At 38.8% G+C, this 18,046-nt stretch overlaps 1 pseudogene; it reads left to right on the plus strand.

Moving 5' to 3' along the window:
* The window catches only part of LOC129517855 (ubiquitin-conjugating enzyme E2 variant 2-like), a 43,875-nt pseudogene extending 26,772 nt beyond the window's left edge, over positions 1–17,103 (plus strand).
* Positions 17,104–18,046: the final 943 nt, after the last annotated feature.

Consider the following 18,046-nt stretch of genomic DNA (forward strand, 5'->3'; position numbering starts at 1 on the left):
TAGTATTGTCATTTGGGAAAGAACAGTTCATCGAGGGGGCCCATCCCTCAGAGGGCAGGACATTTAGCAGTCAGGCTCTTGCTCTGTAATGACCTTACCCATAGTCATTGTGACAAAAGGCTGTTAGGGTGATAAATATCCCACTATCGAGAGCTACTGGAAGGAAAATTCCACTGGAAGGAAAATTCTACATGTTAAGGTAGGACAGACAGAAAACTAAACTTTTGTCAGAGAGTAGAGCCTAGAAGCACAGAGAAAGAATGATTAAAAATGACAAATGAAATTTTGAAGATAATTTTAATTAACAATTGTGAAGAAAGCAATTTTTAATAATAAATTTATTTTTATTGATGTTCAATTTGCCAACATACAGAATAACACCCAGTGCTCATCCCGTCAAGTGCCCCCCTCAGTGCCTGTCACCCATTCACCCCCAACCCCCGCCCTCCTCCCCTTCCACCACCCCTAGTTCGTTTCCCAGAGTTAGGAGTCTTCATGTTCTGTCTCCCTTTCTGATGTTTCCCACACATTTCTTCTCCCTTCCCTATATTCCCTTTCACTATTATTTATATTCCCCAAATGAATGAGACCATATAATGTTTGTCCTTTTCCGATTGACTTATTTCATTCAGCATAATACCCTCCAGTTTCATCCACGTCGAAGCAAATGGTGGGTATTTGTCATTTCTAATGGCTGAGTAATATTCCATTGTATACATAAACCACATCTTCTTTATCCATTCATCTTTCCATGGACACCGAGGCTCCTTCCACAGTTTGGCTATTGTGGACATTGCTGCTAGAAACATTGGGGTGCAGGTGTCCCGGCGTTTCATTGCATCTGAATCTTCGGGGTAAATCCCTAACAGTGCAATTGCTGGGTCGTAGGGCAGGTCTATTTTTAACTCTTTGAGGAACCTCCACAGTTTTCCAGAGTGGCTGCACCAGTTCACATTCCCACCAACAGTGCAAGAGGGTTTCCTTTTCTCCGCATCCTCTCCAACATTTGTGGTTTCCTGCCTTGTTAATTTTCCCCATTCTCACTGGTGTGAGGTGGTATCTCATTGTGGTTTTGATTTGTATTTCCCTGATGGCAAGTGATGCGGAGCATTTTCTCCTGCTTGTTGGCCACGTCTATGTCTTCCTCTGTGAGATTTCTGTTCATGTCTTTTGCCCATTTCATGATTGGATTGTTTGTTTCTTGGGTGTTGAGTTTAATAAGTTCTTTATAGATCTCGGAAACTAGCCCTTTATCTGATACGTCATTTGCAAATATCTTCTCCCATTCTGTAGGTTGTCTTTTAGTTTTGTTGACTGTATCCTTTGCTATGCAGAAGCTTCTTATCTTGACAAAGTCCCAACAGTTCATTTTTGCTTTTGTTTCTTTTGCCTTCATGATGTATCTTGCAAGAAGTTACTGTGGCCAAGTTCAAAAAGGGTGTTGCCTGTGTTCTTCTCTAGGATTTTGATGGAATCTTGTCTCACATTTAGATCTTTCATCCATTTTGAATTTATCTTTGTGTATGGTGCAAGAGAGTGGTCTAGCTTCATTCTTCTGCATGTGGATGTCCAATGTTCCCAGCACCATCTATTGAAGAGACTCTTTCTTCCAATGGATAGATAGTCTTTACTCCTTTGTCAAATATTAGTTGACCATAAAGTTCAGGGTCCACTTCTGGGTTCTCTGTTCTGTTCCATTGATCTATGTGTCTGTTTTTGTGCCAGTACCACACTGTCTTGATGACCACAGCTTTGTAGTACAACCTGAAATCTGGCATTGTGATGCCCCCAGATACAGTTTTCTTTTTTAAAGTTCCCCTGGCTATTCGGGGTCTTTTCTGATTCCACACAAATCTTAAAATAATTTGTTCTAACTCTCTGAAGAAAGTCCATGATATTTTGATAGGGATTGCATTAAACGTGTAACTTGCCCTGGGTAACATTGACATTTTCACAATATTAATTCTGCCAATCAATGAGCATGGAATATTTTTCCATCTTTTGTGTCTTCCTCAATTTCTTTCAGAAGAAAGCAATTTTAATAGTACTTTATCACTTAGAGATGAGTAGCTTTTGTTGAAACCAACCTTTGCATAATTCTTGTTAATCACTTTGCCCCTTTCAGTTATTGATGATAAAATGCCCTTTACTCCACAAAGCAATCATCAATTTTATTTGTAAATTGACAGTTTTCTACCATTGACTTAAATTTTCTCAGTAAATACAATTTGTTTGAATTCCCCCAAGAGCCCCGGCTCTGGTGCTGCAGCTCCTAATACACATCACCCTGTCCTCACATGGCTTGGACTCAAGGAAGTTTCCTGTTGGATTCTTCTCCACATATTTATAGACTAGCTAAGAAATGTCTCACCCTTTCCTTAAAACACACAGTCACGGGCAGCCTGGGTGGCTCTGCCATTAAGCATCTGCCTTTGGCTCAGGGCGTGATCCTGGAGACCCAGGATCGAGTCCCACATCCAGCATCCTGCATGGAGCCTACTTCTTCCTCTGCCTGTGTCTCTGCCTCTCTTTCTCTCTCTCTCTCTGTGTGTCTCATGAATAAATAAATAAAATATTTTTAAAAAAACAGTCACGAACTAATAGCTACAAATGCCGTCACTGTTTCGCCATAACCTCTGTATTAGGTCCTGTGGGTTCGGTGTGCCTTGGTCCCTAGCCAGCTCTGAGACGATTTCCTACTCCTTAGCTCTTTGCTTTCCCTTTTGTGCCCCGGCCGCCTTGTAATTACTGCCAGTTTGCTCCCACTGGAGGGACCCTGCCCAGTAGATCCATCTGCCAGGACGCGTTCCTCCTGATCCTCACTTAACCCTGCCTTTTCTCCTTTCAGACCTCAATTCATCTCCTCAGGGAGGTCTCTCTAAGGCCAACATATCTAAACATGTGCTTCCCTCTCCCCCATTCTGTCATTCTCCATAGCCTTGAGCCAGCTCTACTTCTCTTCAGAGAGCTTACTGCCCCCTGCTATGTGTTGGAGTACTTATCCAATAAAGTCTTTATCAATAACATATTGAGATGGTTAAGGGTGGGCAACCTGGGCTTGAGTCCAGTGCTGTGCCTTCCTACCTGGCGACCTTCGGCAGTTGCTTAACATTTCATTGTATCTCCTTCAGAGTGCTGCTGCCCCATCTTCCTTGGCATGAAGATATGGCCTACGGAGAAAGCACTTGAGAGACTATTTACTCCAACTTTCTGTCAAAGAAAATAATATTTGCTCCTCTCTTCTTCTCCTGCATCTCCTCTTCTCTCTTAATTTTATCTGTTTCTTATTACTCAGTCTCAGAAGGGCGAGGAGGAAGAATCACCTTCAGAGCTTTTCGCCATCTTGTGTATGTCCTTTTTATGAGACTCTTAGGTAGAAAATCTCAGTGATCTTAATTTCACCTCACATCTGCTTTTCTTTCCTTTTTTTAAAAAAGATTTTATTTATTTATTTGACAGAGGGAGAGAGAGAACACAAGTAGGCAGAGTGGCAGGCAGAGGGACAAGGAGAAGCCCCGAGCCTGATGTGGGACTCGATCCCAGGACCCCGGGATCATGACCTGAGCCAAAGGCAGACAACCAACTGAGCCGCCCAGGTGCCCCTCACATCAGCTTTTCAGTGAAACAGCTCTTCAACTGATTTTCTCTATCATACACTACAAAAAGTGACAATTGTCATTTGATTATTTGACTAATTTCAAGCCTCAACAAATATCTACACAGACCAGCTCTTACATCCTCACAGGTGGTACGTACTGAGAGTAAAAGCAGAGGTTGCCAATAAAGTTTAGATTATAGCCTGTGTCTTTACCAAAACTCAGAATATAATTATGCATATAAAAATCAGTGCTCATCAAACAAGCAATCTTACTTGAGTTTTTAAAACATCTAAGCGTATTATTTTTTTGTTTCCAAAGAAAATTTTTGCTACTATGTATTTTTAAATGAGTATTTTGGTAAAATTAAAGAAATTTAAAACCCAGATTTTCTCAAGCATTTAAGTTCAATTACAAATCTTATACTCCTTACAGTTCTAAAATTATAAAGGATCATTTATACTTACTCTTTGATTGGTGTTCATTAGCTCACATTTAGCGGGTTAAATTCCCCTAAACAATTAACCTCAAATACTTAAATTCCCTTAAGAATTTCAACATATCGGGATCCCTGGGTGGCGCAGCGGTTTAGCGCCTGCCTTTGGCCCAGGGCGTGATCCTGGAGACCCCGGATCGAATCCCACATCGGGCTCCCGGTGCATGGAGCCTGCTTCTCCCTCTGCCTGTGTCTCTGCCTCTCTCTCTCTCTGTGTGACTATCATAAATAAATAAAAATTTAAAAAAAAGAATTTCAACATATCTACCAATTTAATATATCTGATTATTAAAATTCTTTACACAGCTCCCAGTATGACGCAATCTTCTTCACTTAAGCAGCTCCTGTGAATCTAATAGAGCAGAAACATTAATAAAGTAAATCAGGTCCACTTACACATTTAAATACTTTTATCAACTTTAAGATTCCTTTATACCTCTCAAGTCAAAGTCACAAGTCTAATGTTGATTAACCATTTCAAATCAAATCATTTCACATGCCAAATTCTCTAGCACATCAGCTTCTTTGAAATGTGTTAACCATCTTAAAAAGTGATAATAACTGAACTGGCAAAAGGTAATCCTAAACTTAACACAAAGTGATACTATTATTGTTTTAATTTCAGTTTCTGCTTTTAGAATTGCAAAGATACAACTATAGGATCTGAGACATGACACCATAATTTCAGTTTGTGGTTAGAAAAGTCAATCCAGAACATAGGAGCCCCCTCATACAGTTTTATACTGAGTTTCTTCCCCATTTCAGTCAATTGAGCTAGTCTCTTATCATCTGATCGGATGCCATTTTGTCCTAATACTTTTTCCTGGCTGGTTATCATCAACAACCACCACTTATCATAATTTTATATTAGACTACATAACATGAATTAGAGTATAATATCTAATGGCTTCACTGTACCATATACACTGCATGCACAAAAGTAAACTATTTTCATGTTGCCTGGGGAATTTCTATGAGCAGATATATGCTAGTATAGCATATACAGATAAGATTCTGTTTTAGCTCATGGTCATGTTTCATTTCAGAAACACACTGTTGTCTATTAGTGGATCTTAAAGCAAACAGGATAGCGACAAACCCAGTTTTGAGTTTGATTGAGCACCTTTTTAGAACAAATGAGAAAAATTGATTGAAAGGTATTTTTTAAAAAGGACCTAAAACCAATTGGTGTTCAGGGGATTTCCCATGCAACTTTCCAAGTTGCTAAAAAAAAAAAGCAGGTTTTAAATTATAGTCCTGCTCATGAAACTATGAGCAGATGACCAACTTCAATGGCTGGAAACCCAGATTCAAAGTCAACTTCATTTATAGCCCCTCCTTCTTTTCCTTTAAACTGCCTCAACTTGTTGTATTAATGGCATTGTAACTAAAGCCAAAGCTAAAGAATAGAACCGGAGGACAGGAAAAGCAGTTGAATTAACTTTAAAGTACTCTTCGTATTATCCTTTAAAATCTTTACTTCTACAAGGAAGAAAAAAGTCTTCAAAGTGGAATGTTATTTAAAAGGAATTTTCAAGTGCAGGCGTTGGCAAAGCTGGCCGAGGGAACTATAGGCAATGAAGTAGCCGGAGGAAGAATGTCAGAACGAGCCTGAGGTTTCCATGTGAAGGCCTTGCTTCCTAATTGTTATTATGCTTACAAGGACATTCTGTAAAAAAGAAAAATGAATGAACGCCTTGTTCAACACCTGCTGTAAAAAGATGCTGGAACTCTGTGGCTTGCTTAAATCATTTTTTTTCCAGAAACAAATTGCCGAACAAGCCCTAGGCCATTTAATTTCCAAATACCAGTAATTAAAATGAGTAACATCGTCAGAATTTGGCAGGGCCACAGCTTTCCTTTCCCTTTTCATTTTCACATAAATTTCAGTGAAGGTCAGATTTGTTGAAGGGAGGAGAGGGGGCGAAGCCTGCCGGCCGCGTGCTCATGGGAGGTTAAAATATGACTCGTTCACAGTGTCCCTCATAGTTCAGGACTTAATGGTCCTTGACGGGGATAACCTAGAAGTTCATTTTACTCTGTGTCCCAAAAGCAGTCATTGTCAATGTAATCTTTCTTGTGGGCTGAAAGATATTGTCAACAAATGATCTGACTTTCAATAGCAGTTGACCAGCAGTGCCTCAGATCCAAAACCTCATGAATGTGGATCCTTGTTGATCTGTTTCCTACTCATAGCAGTACAGATATTTATTCGGGTTTCCTTTCATTTTGGTTTTTTTTTTTTTTTTGGCTTTATTTCTTATACAGGTCATTTTTACCTATTTCTCCTAAAAACCAAACTTTTTAAGGTGATAGCTAGGTCTTGTTCTGGGAAAGATAGGGTGCAGCAGTGCAGAGAATGTGTGCCCTAGTTGCAGTCCATTTCTCAGCTGAGCACTGCTACTTCCTAGATGGGCACACTGGGGTACCTGTCTCACCACACTTGGCCTTATTGCCTAATCTGTGAAGGGGAAAGATTAAAACTTGCCTCAGTGAAAATCCAAGGATATGGAGCATGTGAGACAGATTGACTTTGCTGAAGGATAACCTGAGTCTCATTCCCACAACAGAGTCATCATGGATAAGCAAATAAGGTTTTTCCTTTTCTAGTCTACCCCACCCTAAAGAGAGCAGTGAAGTCCAAGCTCCTGGAAGTGTGGGTTCTCCTCACCCAGCTGAGAGTAACAGGCATGGATCTTCAGAATGCCAGCCACCTGGGTTGTTCTCCACAGGGGCCCTGCTGGAGAGGATGACTCTCGTAATCTATGGAAGCTAGACGGTAAATGCCAAGGACATGAGCATCATCAAGGACCTTGAGTGGTAGAGCCTGTTGGGAGGGACATTGCAGTAGAAGGGCTGCAATCTGTTGGAAAGCCTCTAATAATGGAAAATGTGGGAATGGAGGACAAAAGGACCAGTCAGAAAAGAGCTCATCTGAGGCAGGAGAAAGAACACATGGAGACAATGTATTTGTCACATAGCATGGAGGACATCCTGATAGACCATTGCAGACAAATGAACAGCAAGACGGAGATCTACCCGGTTCTCTCCATTTGAGCCCCAGGAAACCAAAAACTCCAAAGAAACAGAAAATATAGAGTGGTTAAACCCAGTTCTTTGTGTTCTTGAAAGGATGAGTCTATAAGTGGGCAGATGGAGAGTCTCTTCACTCTCAGATGGTTTCTGATCACGAATCTTACAATACAACTTGAGAGCTGCTTCTTGTCCAATTATTTCTGATCTGATCCACAAGAAGATGAAAGATGATAAACAGAGCACAATGAACACGGAAGAGAACTAGGTGAGGAGGGAGGCTGCTGGGAATTTCATGGCCTACGTCATCTTCCCACGCCTCACTAGTCTGCAGAAATGTGGTTGCCTTGACAATAATAATGGATTTTCTAGCCCTGACCCACTTTTCCAGGACGTTTAGGAAAACCCAGGAGAGTAATGTACTCAAGAGCAAGTTCATTCCCAGGTTATCACAAAGCTTTGCCAGGAACATGATATTCTGGGTGGAAAAGAGCATGGGGCTCCTTCCCCTCTGTTGAATTGGGTTCTGCAGCAGGGTTATTCCCGGTCCATATGTTTTGAGTTTAATGAAATAGCTTTCTCAGCTTTTACTTAGAGCGTTCTTTCACTTCAGCATTTACCTAAGTGTCCAAGTGACTGGAGAAATGGATTCAAGCAAAAGGCAGAATGTTTCTCTTCCCTCAGAGGACATAAGATGAGAATAAGCTTGTAACAGATACTGTCAGTGCCCTGTCTTTTAGTGTCCCTGGAACTTTCTGTATGTTGCTGTAGACGTCCAGCTACCCAAATCCATATCCCTGTGCCTAAGGATGTGCCCAGTGCTAAGGAATGCACACCTCCTGGGAGCAGCCCTCAGCCCTTGATTCTCAAGATAGGTGTGTAAACTTCTTAGCTCTCATACTTCATGTGTTGTGTACTATTTTCCAGAGGAATTCTGCTCCGGAATTCCCCTGGGGCAGTTGGCTTCATGTATTGGTTACCTTCCCTGCCCTGTCTCATGACCCCATTCTTCTACCAACGTTATCTGTACCTCCCAATTAAGCTCCTTGAATTTGGATCCTTCCCTCAGGTCCTGAATCTGGAAAAATACTGAGACAAGAATCTTCAAATAAATTCTCTCCCAAGAAGTTTCTAGCAACTCCTACAAATAAATGACTCTTTGGTCATCCCAACTCATTAGAAGCATTCAGATATGTCTGTGCCACAACAGTAGGCACACACTGAGATCCTTCCCAGGACACTTCCATGGCAGGATGACCCCACCAGTTCACCAGTCATGATTGAATTCTTCCTCAACTCAAGCCATAACTCATCCTCCTTTACCTATACTGCAGCCCAAATTGCTTTTTATTAAATTTTGGCTTTATTGAAATATAACTGACAAAATTGGAAGGTATTTAAAGTGCACGTCGTGGTGATTTTGATATATGTAACTATTGTGCAAGGATCTCCCCCCCCATCTCATTAAGTAGCTCATCCATTGCCTCATAGATTGATCTATTTTCATTTTGAAGAAAATATTTAAGTTCTACTCTCTTAGCAAATTTCATTTACACAATGGTGTTATCAATCAAATTGCTTTAAGCAAGAAGTAACAAAAGGATTTTTAGTTTGCAATGACAATTCAGTTATTAGGATCTTCTATAGTTGTTCAAAGCCCCAGAGCATTGAGAAGTGAAAATAATGTACTATGGAAGGCAGCAATGATAGAAATAGTCATTATCCAAAATTATGATTTCCACAAATATTTTTCTCTTGACTATTTATTCTGATCCCATGTAAGTAAACTTTGTTCCTTGCTTGCTTACTGGGCATTAGATAGGGGTTTTAGGAATGAGAGAGGTTTGATTTTCAAATAAATATTTGAAAAATGAAAAGTATTTTACCTTAAAAATGGACTTTTGTGGGGGATCCCTGGGTGGCTCAGCAGTTTAGCGCCTACCTTCAGCCCAGGGTGTGATCCTGGAGTCCCAGGATCCAGTCCCACATCGGGCTCTCTGTGTGGAGCCTGCTTCTCCTCCCTCTGCCTGTGTCTCTGCCTCTCTCTCTCTCTCTCTCTCTCTCTCTCTGTCTCTCATGAATAAATAAAATCTTTAAAAAAATGGACTTTCAAATAAAGACATTTCAGGAGAACACTATTCTTTCAATACCCATAGCCTTGGTAGTTTTTATATGTGTTTTTTCATATGTGTTTTCATATGTGTAATTTCATATAGTGTAATTATTTGAAACATGGTCGATTTGAAAGCCTCTCATTTACTTGTTCACTCTTAACCTTTCCTCAAAAATGAAAAATCAGGCAAATATAATTTAGGTACAAAAAACTCCATGTTATTTTTAAACTTCTAAATAGAAGGGAAAATCACAAATTAAATTATTAAAATGCTCCCCACATAAATCTCTCCATGTATAAATAGAGTAGAAAAGTTACCATTTCGAGATGTGGTAAGCAGAACCCTAAAATGGCTTCCAAGAGTCCCACCTGTTGGTGTATACAGCTTTATAATCCTTGAGTGTGCGTGGAATCTGTGAATATAATGGGATGTGACTCCCCTGGTTAGGAGACTGAACCCCCATGATTCAGTTGACTTTGAATTAATCAAAAGGGAAATTATCTCTGGTGGGCCTGACCTAATCAGGTGAGTCTTTACAGGAAAGATCTGGTCCTTCCTGAAGTCCTAGAGATTTAAAGTGTGAGAAAGATTGTTCTTCTGCCCTCAAAGAAGCTACGAGTCCTGTTGTGAAGTGGCCTGTGGAGGAGGTGACGTGATAAGAACCTGAGTGGTCTGTAGAACCTGAGAACCATCCCTGGCTGACAGAAAGCAAGAAAACAGAGATCTCAGTAAAGAAATGAATTTTTCCAACAACTTGGCAAAGATTCAAAGAGAAACCTTCCCCCATCAAGCTTTCACATGGGGACATAGCTCGCCAACGTCCTGGTCTCAGCCTTTGAAGACCCTGAGCAGAGGACCCCAGCTAAAATGTGCCCGATTCCTGACCTGGGGAAACTAGGAGGTAATAAATGTGTGCTACTTTAAGCTGCCAAGTTTGAGGTCATTTGTTAAGTAGCAATATATAACCAATGCACAAAATTTCCTTTGAAATTGATTTCCAGGGTCAGTCTATTATATTAAAGGCCTGTAATCCCCTGCATAAATTTTTTGCACCTCAAAAGACACCATCAAGAGAATGAAAAGACAACCTACAAACTGAGGGGGGAAATATTTGCAAATCATATGACTCAAAGGGACTTGTACCCAGAAGATTTAAAGAACTCTAGAACACTTCAATAATAAAAAGCCCAGTAACCCAATAAAAAATGTGCAGAGTCTGAAGAGATATTATTCCAAAGAAGATAGACGGAAGGCCAGTAAGTAAACGAAATGCTGCATGACATTATTAATCATCAGGAAGATGCAAATCAAAAACACAATGAGACTTCACTATCTGCTGGGAGACCTCTAATAAAAAGAGGACAGAGACATTTGAACCCTCCTATACTGCTGGTGAACGTGTAAAATGGTGCAGCCGTTTTGGCAAACAGTCTGGTAGGCCCTCAGAAATCCCACTCCGAGGAATCTACACAAGACAGATGAAAACCTGTCCACACAAAAACTAGTACATGCATGTTCATAGCAGCATTATTCATAATAACAAAAAATGGAAACAGTCCAAATATCCATCAGCTGATGAGTAAATTGGGGTCTATCCATACAATGAACTAGTATTTAGCAATAAAAAGGAATAAAGTACTGCTGCCTGCTACAACATGCTAAGTGAAAGAAGCCTATCATAAAAGGCCACATAGGGACACCTGGGTGGCTCAGCGGTTGAGTGTCTGCCTTTGGTTCAGGGCGTGATCCTGGAGTTCCAGGATCGAGTCCCCCATCGGGCTCCCTGCATGGAGCCTGCTTCTCCTTCTGCCTATGTCTCTGCCTCTCTCTCTGTGTGTCTCTCATGAATAAATAAATAACACCTTTAAAAAAAACAAAAGGCCATATATTGGGGCACCTCAGTCTCAGTCAGCTAAGCATCTGACTCTTGGTTTCATCTCAGGTCATGATCTCAAGGTCATGGGATCAAGCCCTGAGTGGGGCTCTGTGCTGAGTGTGGAGCCTGCTTAAGTTTCCCCCTCTCTGTCTCTGCCCCTCCCCCACCCTACCCACTCCCACTCCCACTCTAAAAATAAATAAATAAATATCACATATTGGGGCACCTGGGTGACTCAGGCAGTTAAGCATCCGACTCTTGATCCCAGCTCAAGTCTTGATCTCAGGGTCATGTGTTTGAGCCCCATGTTGGGTTCCACTCTGGGCCTGGAGCCCACTTAAAAAAATAGAAAATAAAAAAGACCACATATTTTATGATTCTGTTTATATGAAAAGTCCAGAAGAGGCAAATCTATATAAATAGAAAATACATCATTGTTTAGTTGGGGTGAGGGATGGGAAAGGGGCATGGCTATTAAAAGTATAGAGATTCTTTTGAGAAAAATGGAAATATTCTAAAATTAGATTGTCATGATGATTGCTTATCTCTGTAAATATAGTAAAAATTGTTGAGCTGTACACTTAAATGAATTTTATGGCATGTACATTATATTTCACTAAGCTGTTTTTATTGAGGCTAGTTTCTCCTTTGTTTTGCTGGGGTCATGCTAGGAGAGCAAGGGTTCTATAATAATGAAACCCAAAAAAAGGGAAAAAAAAGCCAGTCCCGTGATAGGCATAAGTCAGTGACCAGATTTTATATGCTTTCTGATGGTGTTGGAAAGGCAGCACGGCAGAGGGAGAAGCCACACTCATGAAACAGTGAGTTTGCTTATCTTTGCCCATTTTCTCACTAGCTTGGGAACCTCTCTGACTTGGACTGGATAAATTCCCAGTCACTCACAATTCTAAATGTTCTGTTCAGCCTAATGATTTATACAAAGATAATCACTAAAATGACATTTGAAGTATCCAAGTATGCCAAGATATCACTGAAAAATGTTCTTATCTTCTTTAAATGAAAGAATTCATTTAATCCAAAAGTGTGACCGAGAATGACCTCAAACATTTCACAGTACCTTTTCTGTGTTACTTGTCTTAAGTTTAATGCTAATGTGAGATCAGGATTTCATGCAAACTACCACTTAGATCGGAAGCCCAATTATTTGCCTTAGTTTTCCTAATCCCAATTTTGTTCTTATTCTTTAACTAAATTATTTTCAGGCTGTTTTTCATTTACCTGTTCTGAAAGCTCAGAAATGAGGAAAAGAAAGAACACAAACCAGTTTAATGCAATGAAAAAAAATTTCGGGTGCACTTAGAACATCTAAATGGCTTTCCACTTTCCTTGGTCACTAAATACTCGCAAGGTCTTAGTCTATTAGTTACTAAGGTAACTCAAAGCTGGCAATATGTTGACATACCTTTCAAGGCCAACAGATTTTTCAGTATTTCACAGATAATGTCACATTAACCTCAAACTTGGCCTTTTCCCAAAAGAACAATGGTTGTTTGAATGAATCTGTTACCATTTTATTTTTTGTTTTTTTTTTTTAAAGGAGCTTTTTGCTGCACTTCCCTTCAGCTCAGGTATCATTGATTCTGTTTTTAGAATAACATAATAGTACAAGTCAGATATCTTTATTGATGCCTGCAGTAAACCACTCATTTGCCCCTTTTGCCAGATACTCACAGCCTGAGTCAGAATCTGTGTAGTCATCCAAATGGTGCTCAAAAGAGAGGACATCCTTTCATTTACCCAGACAGCCCCACAAAGATATTCCTGGTGTAGGGACGCCTGGGTGGCTCAGTGGTTGAGTATCTGCCTTTGGCTCAGGGCGTGATCCTGGAGGCCGGGGATCGAGTCCCACATTGGGCTCTCTGCATGGAGCCTGCTTCTCTTCCCTCTTCCCATGTCTCTGTCTCTCTCTCTGTCTCTCATGAATAAATAAATAAAATCTTTTAAAAAAAGAATATCCCGGGTATAAATCAAGGCAAAGAGGATGTCTTGAGGATAGAAATGGACAGTCTTTTTGCCTTTTTTGCCATTAATCATGGTGTATAAATTCACATGTGCAAAGTAGAATTTTCTGTCCTCATGTTGAGAATGAGAAGTTGTAGCCAGGAATCTAGTGTATTCCTCTCATACCCATCATTACAGTGGGAAGGCAGATGTGCTACCTGGTGTGTCTAAGAATCAGCTACTAGTCAAATTTACTCACGGCACTCACTGAAAGGAAAAAAAAATACGGTGAAGAGAGTTAGTCTTTTCCAAAGAACCCAAATTAATAGTAAGACAAATGTAAATTTGAGCAGATAAATTAAATATTAACAAAATCTAATATACTGACAGCAGATGATCTCTCTGTTTAACAATGTATATACTTAAGAAACATTTGAGATAATGTACATATAATAAATCTGATCCAAGAAAATGCCAGTATCTAAAATCATGGTAGTGTTCAACCATTTGCAAACCCCCTCCTCTGCCACCCGCCGCCCAAACACATAAATCTTGATATTTGTGGTGGTGAATTCCTTCTTCTTCTAAAGTTCTTCTTGTTCTTGGAGATTAAGTAGTTCTTGGGAGCTCTGAAATGTATTTACTTTCAGGGGCATCTGGCTGGCTCAGTCAGCAGAGCATGTGAGTTTTGACCTTGAGTTTGTGAGTTCAAGCCCCACATTGGGTTAGAGATGACTTAAAAAAATTTGTTTTTAATTTATTTACTTTCAGTTTAGTGAACTTCAGGTATCCTTAAACTTGACCTTATTTACTTAGATTCTATTTTAAAAATATTTCTGATTCTTGCCAGTTATATCAAGTTCATATTGAATTCATCAAAGGGGTTAATAAAATGACTCCGAATAAAATATTTTCTCTAAAGCGATAGTGTGCTTTCCAGTTTAGCCCTGTAATAGTTAAAATGCTAAACTAGCACTATAGTCAATTCAGTGATTTATTTACTTATGTAACTTCTCATTTAAAGTTTGCTTTATTAAAACTAACTTTTATTATTTCCCTGTGGCAATCTAAACTTTGAAGAGTGGAGAAATTATCCACCCTATGCATATTTTGTACTAGATTATTAACATCCAGTTATGTTGTAGTTGATTTAAAAGTGTTGAAAAACAAATGAATGTTTTGCTTACTGCAGAAAAGCTTGTCATTGAAAATTCAATGTTAGTGAATACCCCATTTCTGTATTCATGATTATAAGAATACCAATTTGCATGGCACTTTAGGATAACTAATGAACAGTGTAAGATTAGAAGTTGGAGGTTACTTTAAGTCATAATACTTTTCAAGAAACATTTTGTAGCTAATAATCCTGTATTATGTACTTGAAAGTTGCTAAGAGAATAAATCTTAAATGTTCTTACCACAAAAAAAGAATTAGTAATTATGTGACACATGGAGGTGTTAGCTAATGCCATGGTAATAATCATTTTGCAATATGTAAGTGTATCAAATCAACACATTGTCTACCTTAAGCTTACACAATGCTATATGTCAGTTGCATCTCATTAATAAAGCCGGCAAAAAGAAATATTTTGTTTGTTGAAGTCCACTGTGAACAATGTAAAGTTTGAAAACAGAATCAACAGAATAAAAAGCTGTAAGACAAAGAATTGAGTGCATTTTTTCATAGTTGCATATTCAGGTTTGTCTAGGTAAAAATAACTTCTTTGGTGTTTCCCCATTTTAGCTGGGGGTTTTTTTTCTGCTTATTTGTAGTTTGTTTTGTCTCACTTATGTTAATGAAATTCTAAAAGGGCAGCCAAATGTCATGAAGCTTTATTTCATCACCTAACCCTTCGGTTTTTTAAAACTAGGTTCAAAATTCAATTAAGATCACATAGATTGTTGTCAAATAAAGCTGCCTTAAATAGAATAAAAATATTAACTGTGACATAGGAAAATGTAAAAACATTTGGAAAGGAGCAATGCTTGGAAAAGTTCTAAAATGTAAGAAATAATCTGATAATATAATTGAAATTGTGTTTTCACATACTGAAAAGATAATAAATAGCCTTTGCCTTGTCAGGTTTTATTGAAGAGGTGATACACTGAGAGTTTGTTATCTCTGTTTTTGAGCTGTATATAACTTTTGATTCTTTATATTTTCACTGAATATATTTAACATGTAACACTAAATTTAAGGTATGTGTTACTTTCATACATTTATAGATTGTAATATGATTGCTATTGTAGTGACATTTATCACATTATATAATAACAGTAAAATATTGTTTATATTCATGATAGTGTGCATTAGATCTCTGTAGCTTATTTACTATTCATTCCATGTTTGTATCCTTAAATAATATCAGTCATATCCCCCACCCCTCTCCTTAGGGTAACTATTATTCTACTCTGTTTTTACAAGTTTGAGTTTTTTAGATTCCACGTATAAGTGATATCATACAGTATTTGTTTTTCTCTGTCTGACTTACCTCATTTAGCATAATGAGCTCTCTGTCCATCCATGTTGTCACAAATGGCAGAGTATCCTCCTTTCTCGTGGCTGAATAATATCCCATTGTGTATAGATACCACATTTTTTTTATCCATTTAGGATAGGATAGGTAGGCATTTAGTTGTTTCCATATCTTGGTCTGATTCTTTTCAAATTAAGAAACTTTCCCTTAAATATTTCACTACCGTTGCTTTACTCAAGAAGAGCAAACACTGTAATATATTAGAAGGAATGGGATAAACCCTTAAAGTCAATTCATCCAGTCTGAGAAAACCTAGTCGTATATGGCCAGTTATACTATCAGGGAAGCAGATAATAACTGAATCACAAATACTTTATCATTTACTCAAAGCCTAGCACTGTGGCAGAAGTTGATGAGTACAAGGCAATTATTAGACATTTAAAGGAAATGTAACCTTATTTTGTAAGTAGGCTAGTCAAGCAGGATATATTGATGACATAATCATGCTTAATCTTTCCTTCTAAACTATAAACTACTTAGGATCTGGGATTGGTTCTTATTCAACTCCTTATTCTTCATAACTGGTATCACTGAATCCTGGATTCAGAATGTGAACAGATGAAGGAACAAAAAACAGACTTTTTCTTCTTGACAATTTAGTGTAAATCCTGGTAAGAAAGACTCCCATGATTATGATTTCTCTAAACTGCCCTGCTTGTCCCTTCTATCCCTTATAATCAGCTAAATTCCTCTACATAAAACAGAAGAGACTGACTCTCAGCTGTTTTCTGTTAAAAAAAAAAAGTTATCTTACTCATGTGGTGACCTCTCATGATTTTCTAGCCTTTTGTGGCTTTTGTGTGCTTTAATGAAGACCCATACATATGCATTGTTTCCTTCAAAACCATTGTTATGAAAATATTCTGAATCTATAAAAGCACTTTCTAGTTCCTTTCCACCCTTGGAAGCCAGCCACTTTTTTTTAAGATTTTATTTATTTATTCATGAGAGAGAGAGAGAGAGAGGGAGGGAGAGAGAGAGAGAGAGAGATAGGCAGAGAGAGAAGCAGGCTCCTTGCAGGGAGCCCAATGTGAGACTTGATCCCGGGACCCCAGGATCACATGCTTGGCTGAAGGCAGGCGCTCAACCACTGAGCCACCCAGGCATCCCGGAAGCCAGCCACTTTTAACGTTAGTTACAGTAATCAAGATTCTTGGTTCAAATTATTTTTTGAAAATTGCACTCTTGGTGTTGGGGGTAGGAGAAGATGGCAATCTCCACAGACAAATTATGAAAACAGAATACATAGCCTGAAAGTAGAATGTGGACCTAAATATCCAGGAGCCCCTCTATCAGTTAGATTTGTAACCAAAATTAATATGAATGGAATTAATAATTCCAATAGAATGGTGGATGCACAGAGCATACCAGTGTTGGCAAAAAAGCAAAATATAACATTAAAGTTGTACTTCAGGAGATAAGATGTCTAGTGATGTCCAAATATAGGAAGTTTCCACAGCCACCAGAAGGACAAACACAGAACAACTAATTTTAGTGGATCTCAAACTTGTCTTAAACCAACAATCTTCTACTTGTGTTAATGTCTTGATTAAATATCACAGTGCAGGGCAGCCTGGGTGGCTCAGCGGTTTAGCACCACCTTTGGCCCAGGGCGTGATCCTGGAGACCCGGGATTGAGTCTCACGTCAGGCTCCCTGCATGGAGCCTGCTTCTCTCTCTGCCTGTGTCTCTGCCTCTGTGTGTGTGTGTCTCATGAATAAATAAATAAAATATTTAAATATATATATATTTCACAGTGCAGAGTACCCACACATTAAGTAAAAGAATTCCAGCTGGTAAACATGACCTGGACATTGGTAAGAATATATTTAAAATATATACACCATTATGTTTTCAGTTTACAGGAGGAAAAATGCAGCACAATTTTCCTTCCTCTTGTTGAGACACCATCACTTAAGCATAAACTCGGAGTACTCAAAATAGAATTCAGGTTTACAAAATGAAAGCCTGGGAGAAGAGTCAGATTACTATAGAAAAGTAAAAAAAAAAATCTCAAGAAGGGAAAATAGGCATGCTTTATCCATCTTGCTTTGTGAAAGAGCTTCAGTTGAGATTGTCTAAAGTAGCAGGTACAATGAATATTGCCACAAATTGTGAATGTTTGAAGCGGTATGAGTGCTGACTACTAGTAGTATCATAAATATGTTCAGAATTGTTTTGATGCCTGTATTTTATAAGAAAAAATGTTGTGGAGGAGGTTGATGAATTTCTGTTAAAAGCCATTCCTTTGTGTTACATGTAATAGCGTAAATATTGGTTTACAGTCTTCATTTGACAAACCATGCATTTAAGTGAAATCAGCACAAAGGAAATAGGTGTACAGATATGTGAATTGGAGATTAAAGTGAGTCTTAAAATGTGGACAAAATGTGGAATGTGTCCTCAGGGGGGAAAATTGCACTCTTTAGTTG

Source organism: Nyctereutes procyonoides, unplaced genomic scaffold (genome assembly GCF_905146905.1).
Source record: "Nyctereutes procyonoides isolate TBG_1078 unplaced genomic scaffold, NYPRO_anot_genome, whole genome shotgun sequence".
NCBI classification, from domain to species: Eukaryota; Metazoa; Chordata; class Mammalia; order Carnivora; family Canidae; genus Nyctereutes; species Nyctereutes procyonoides.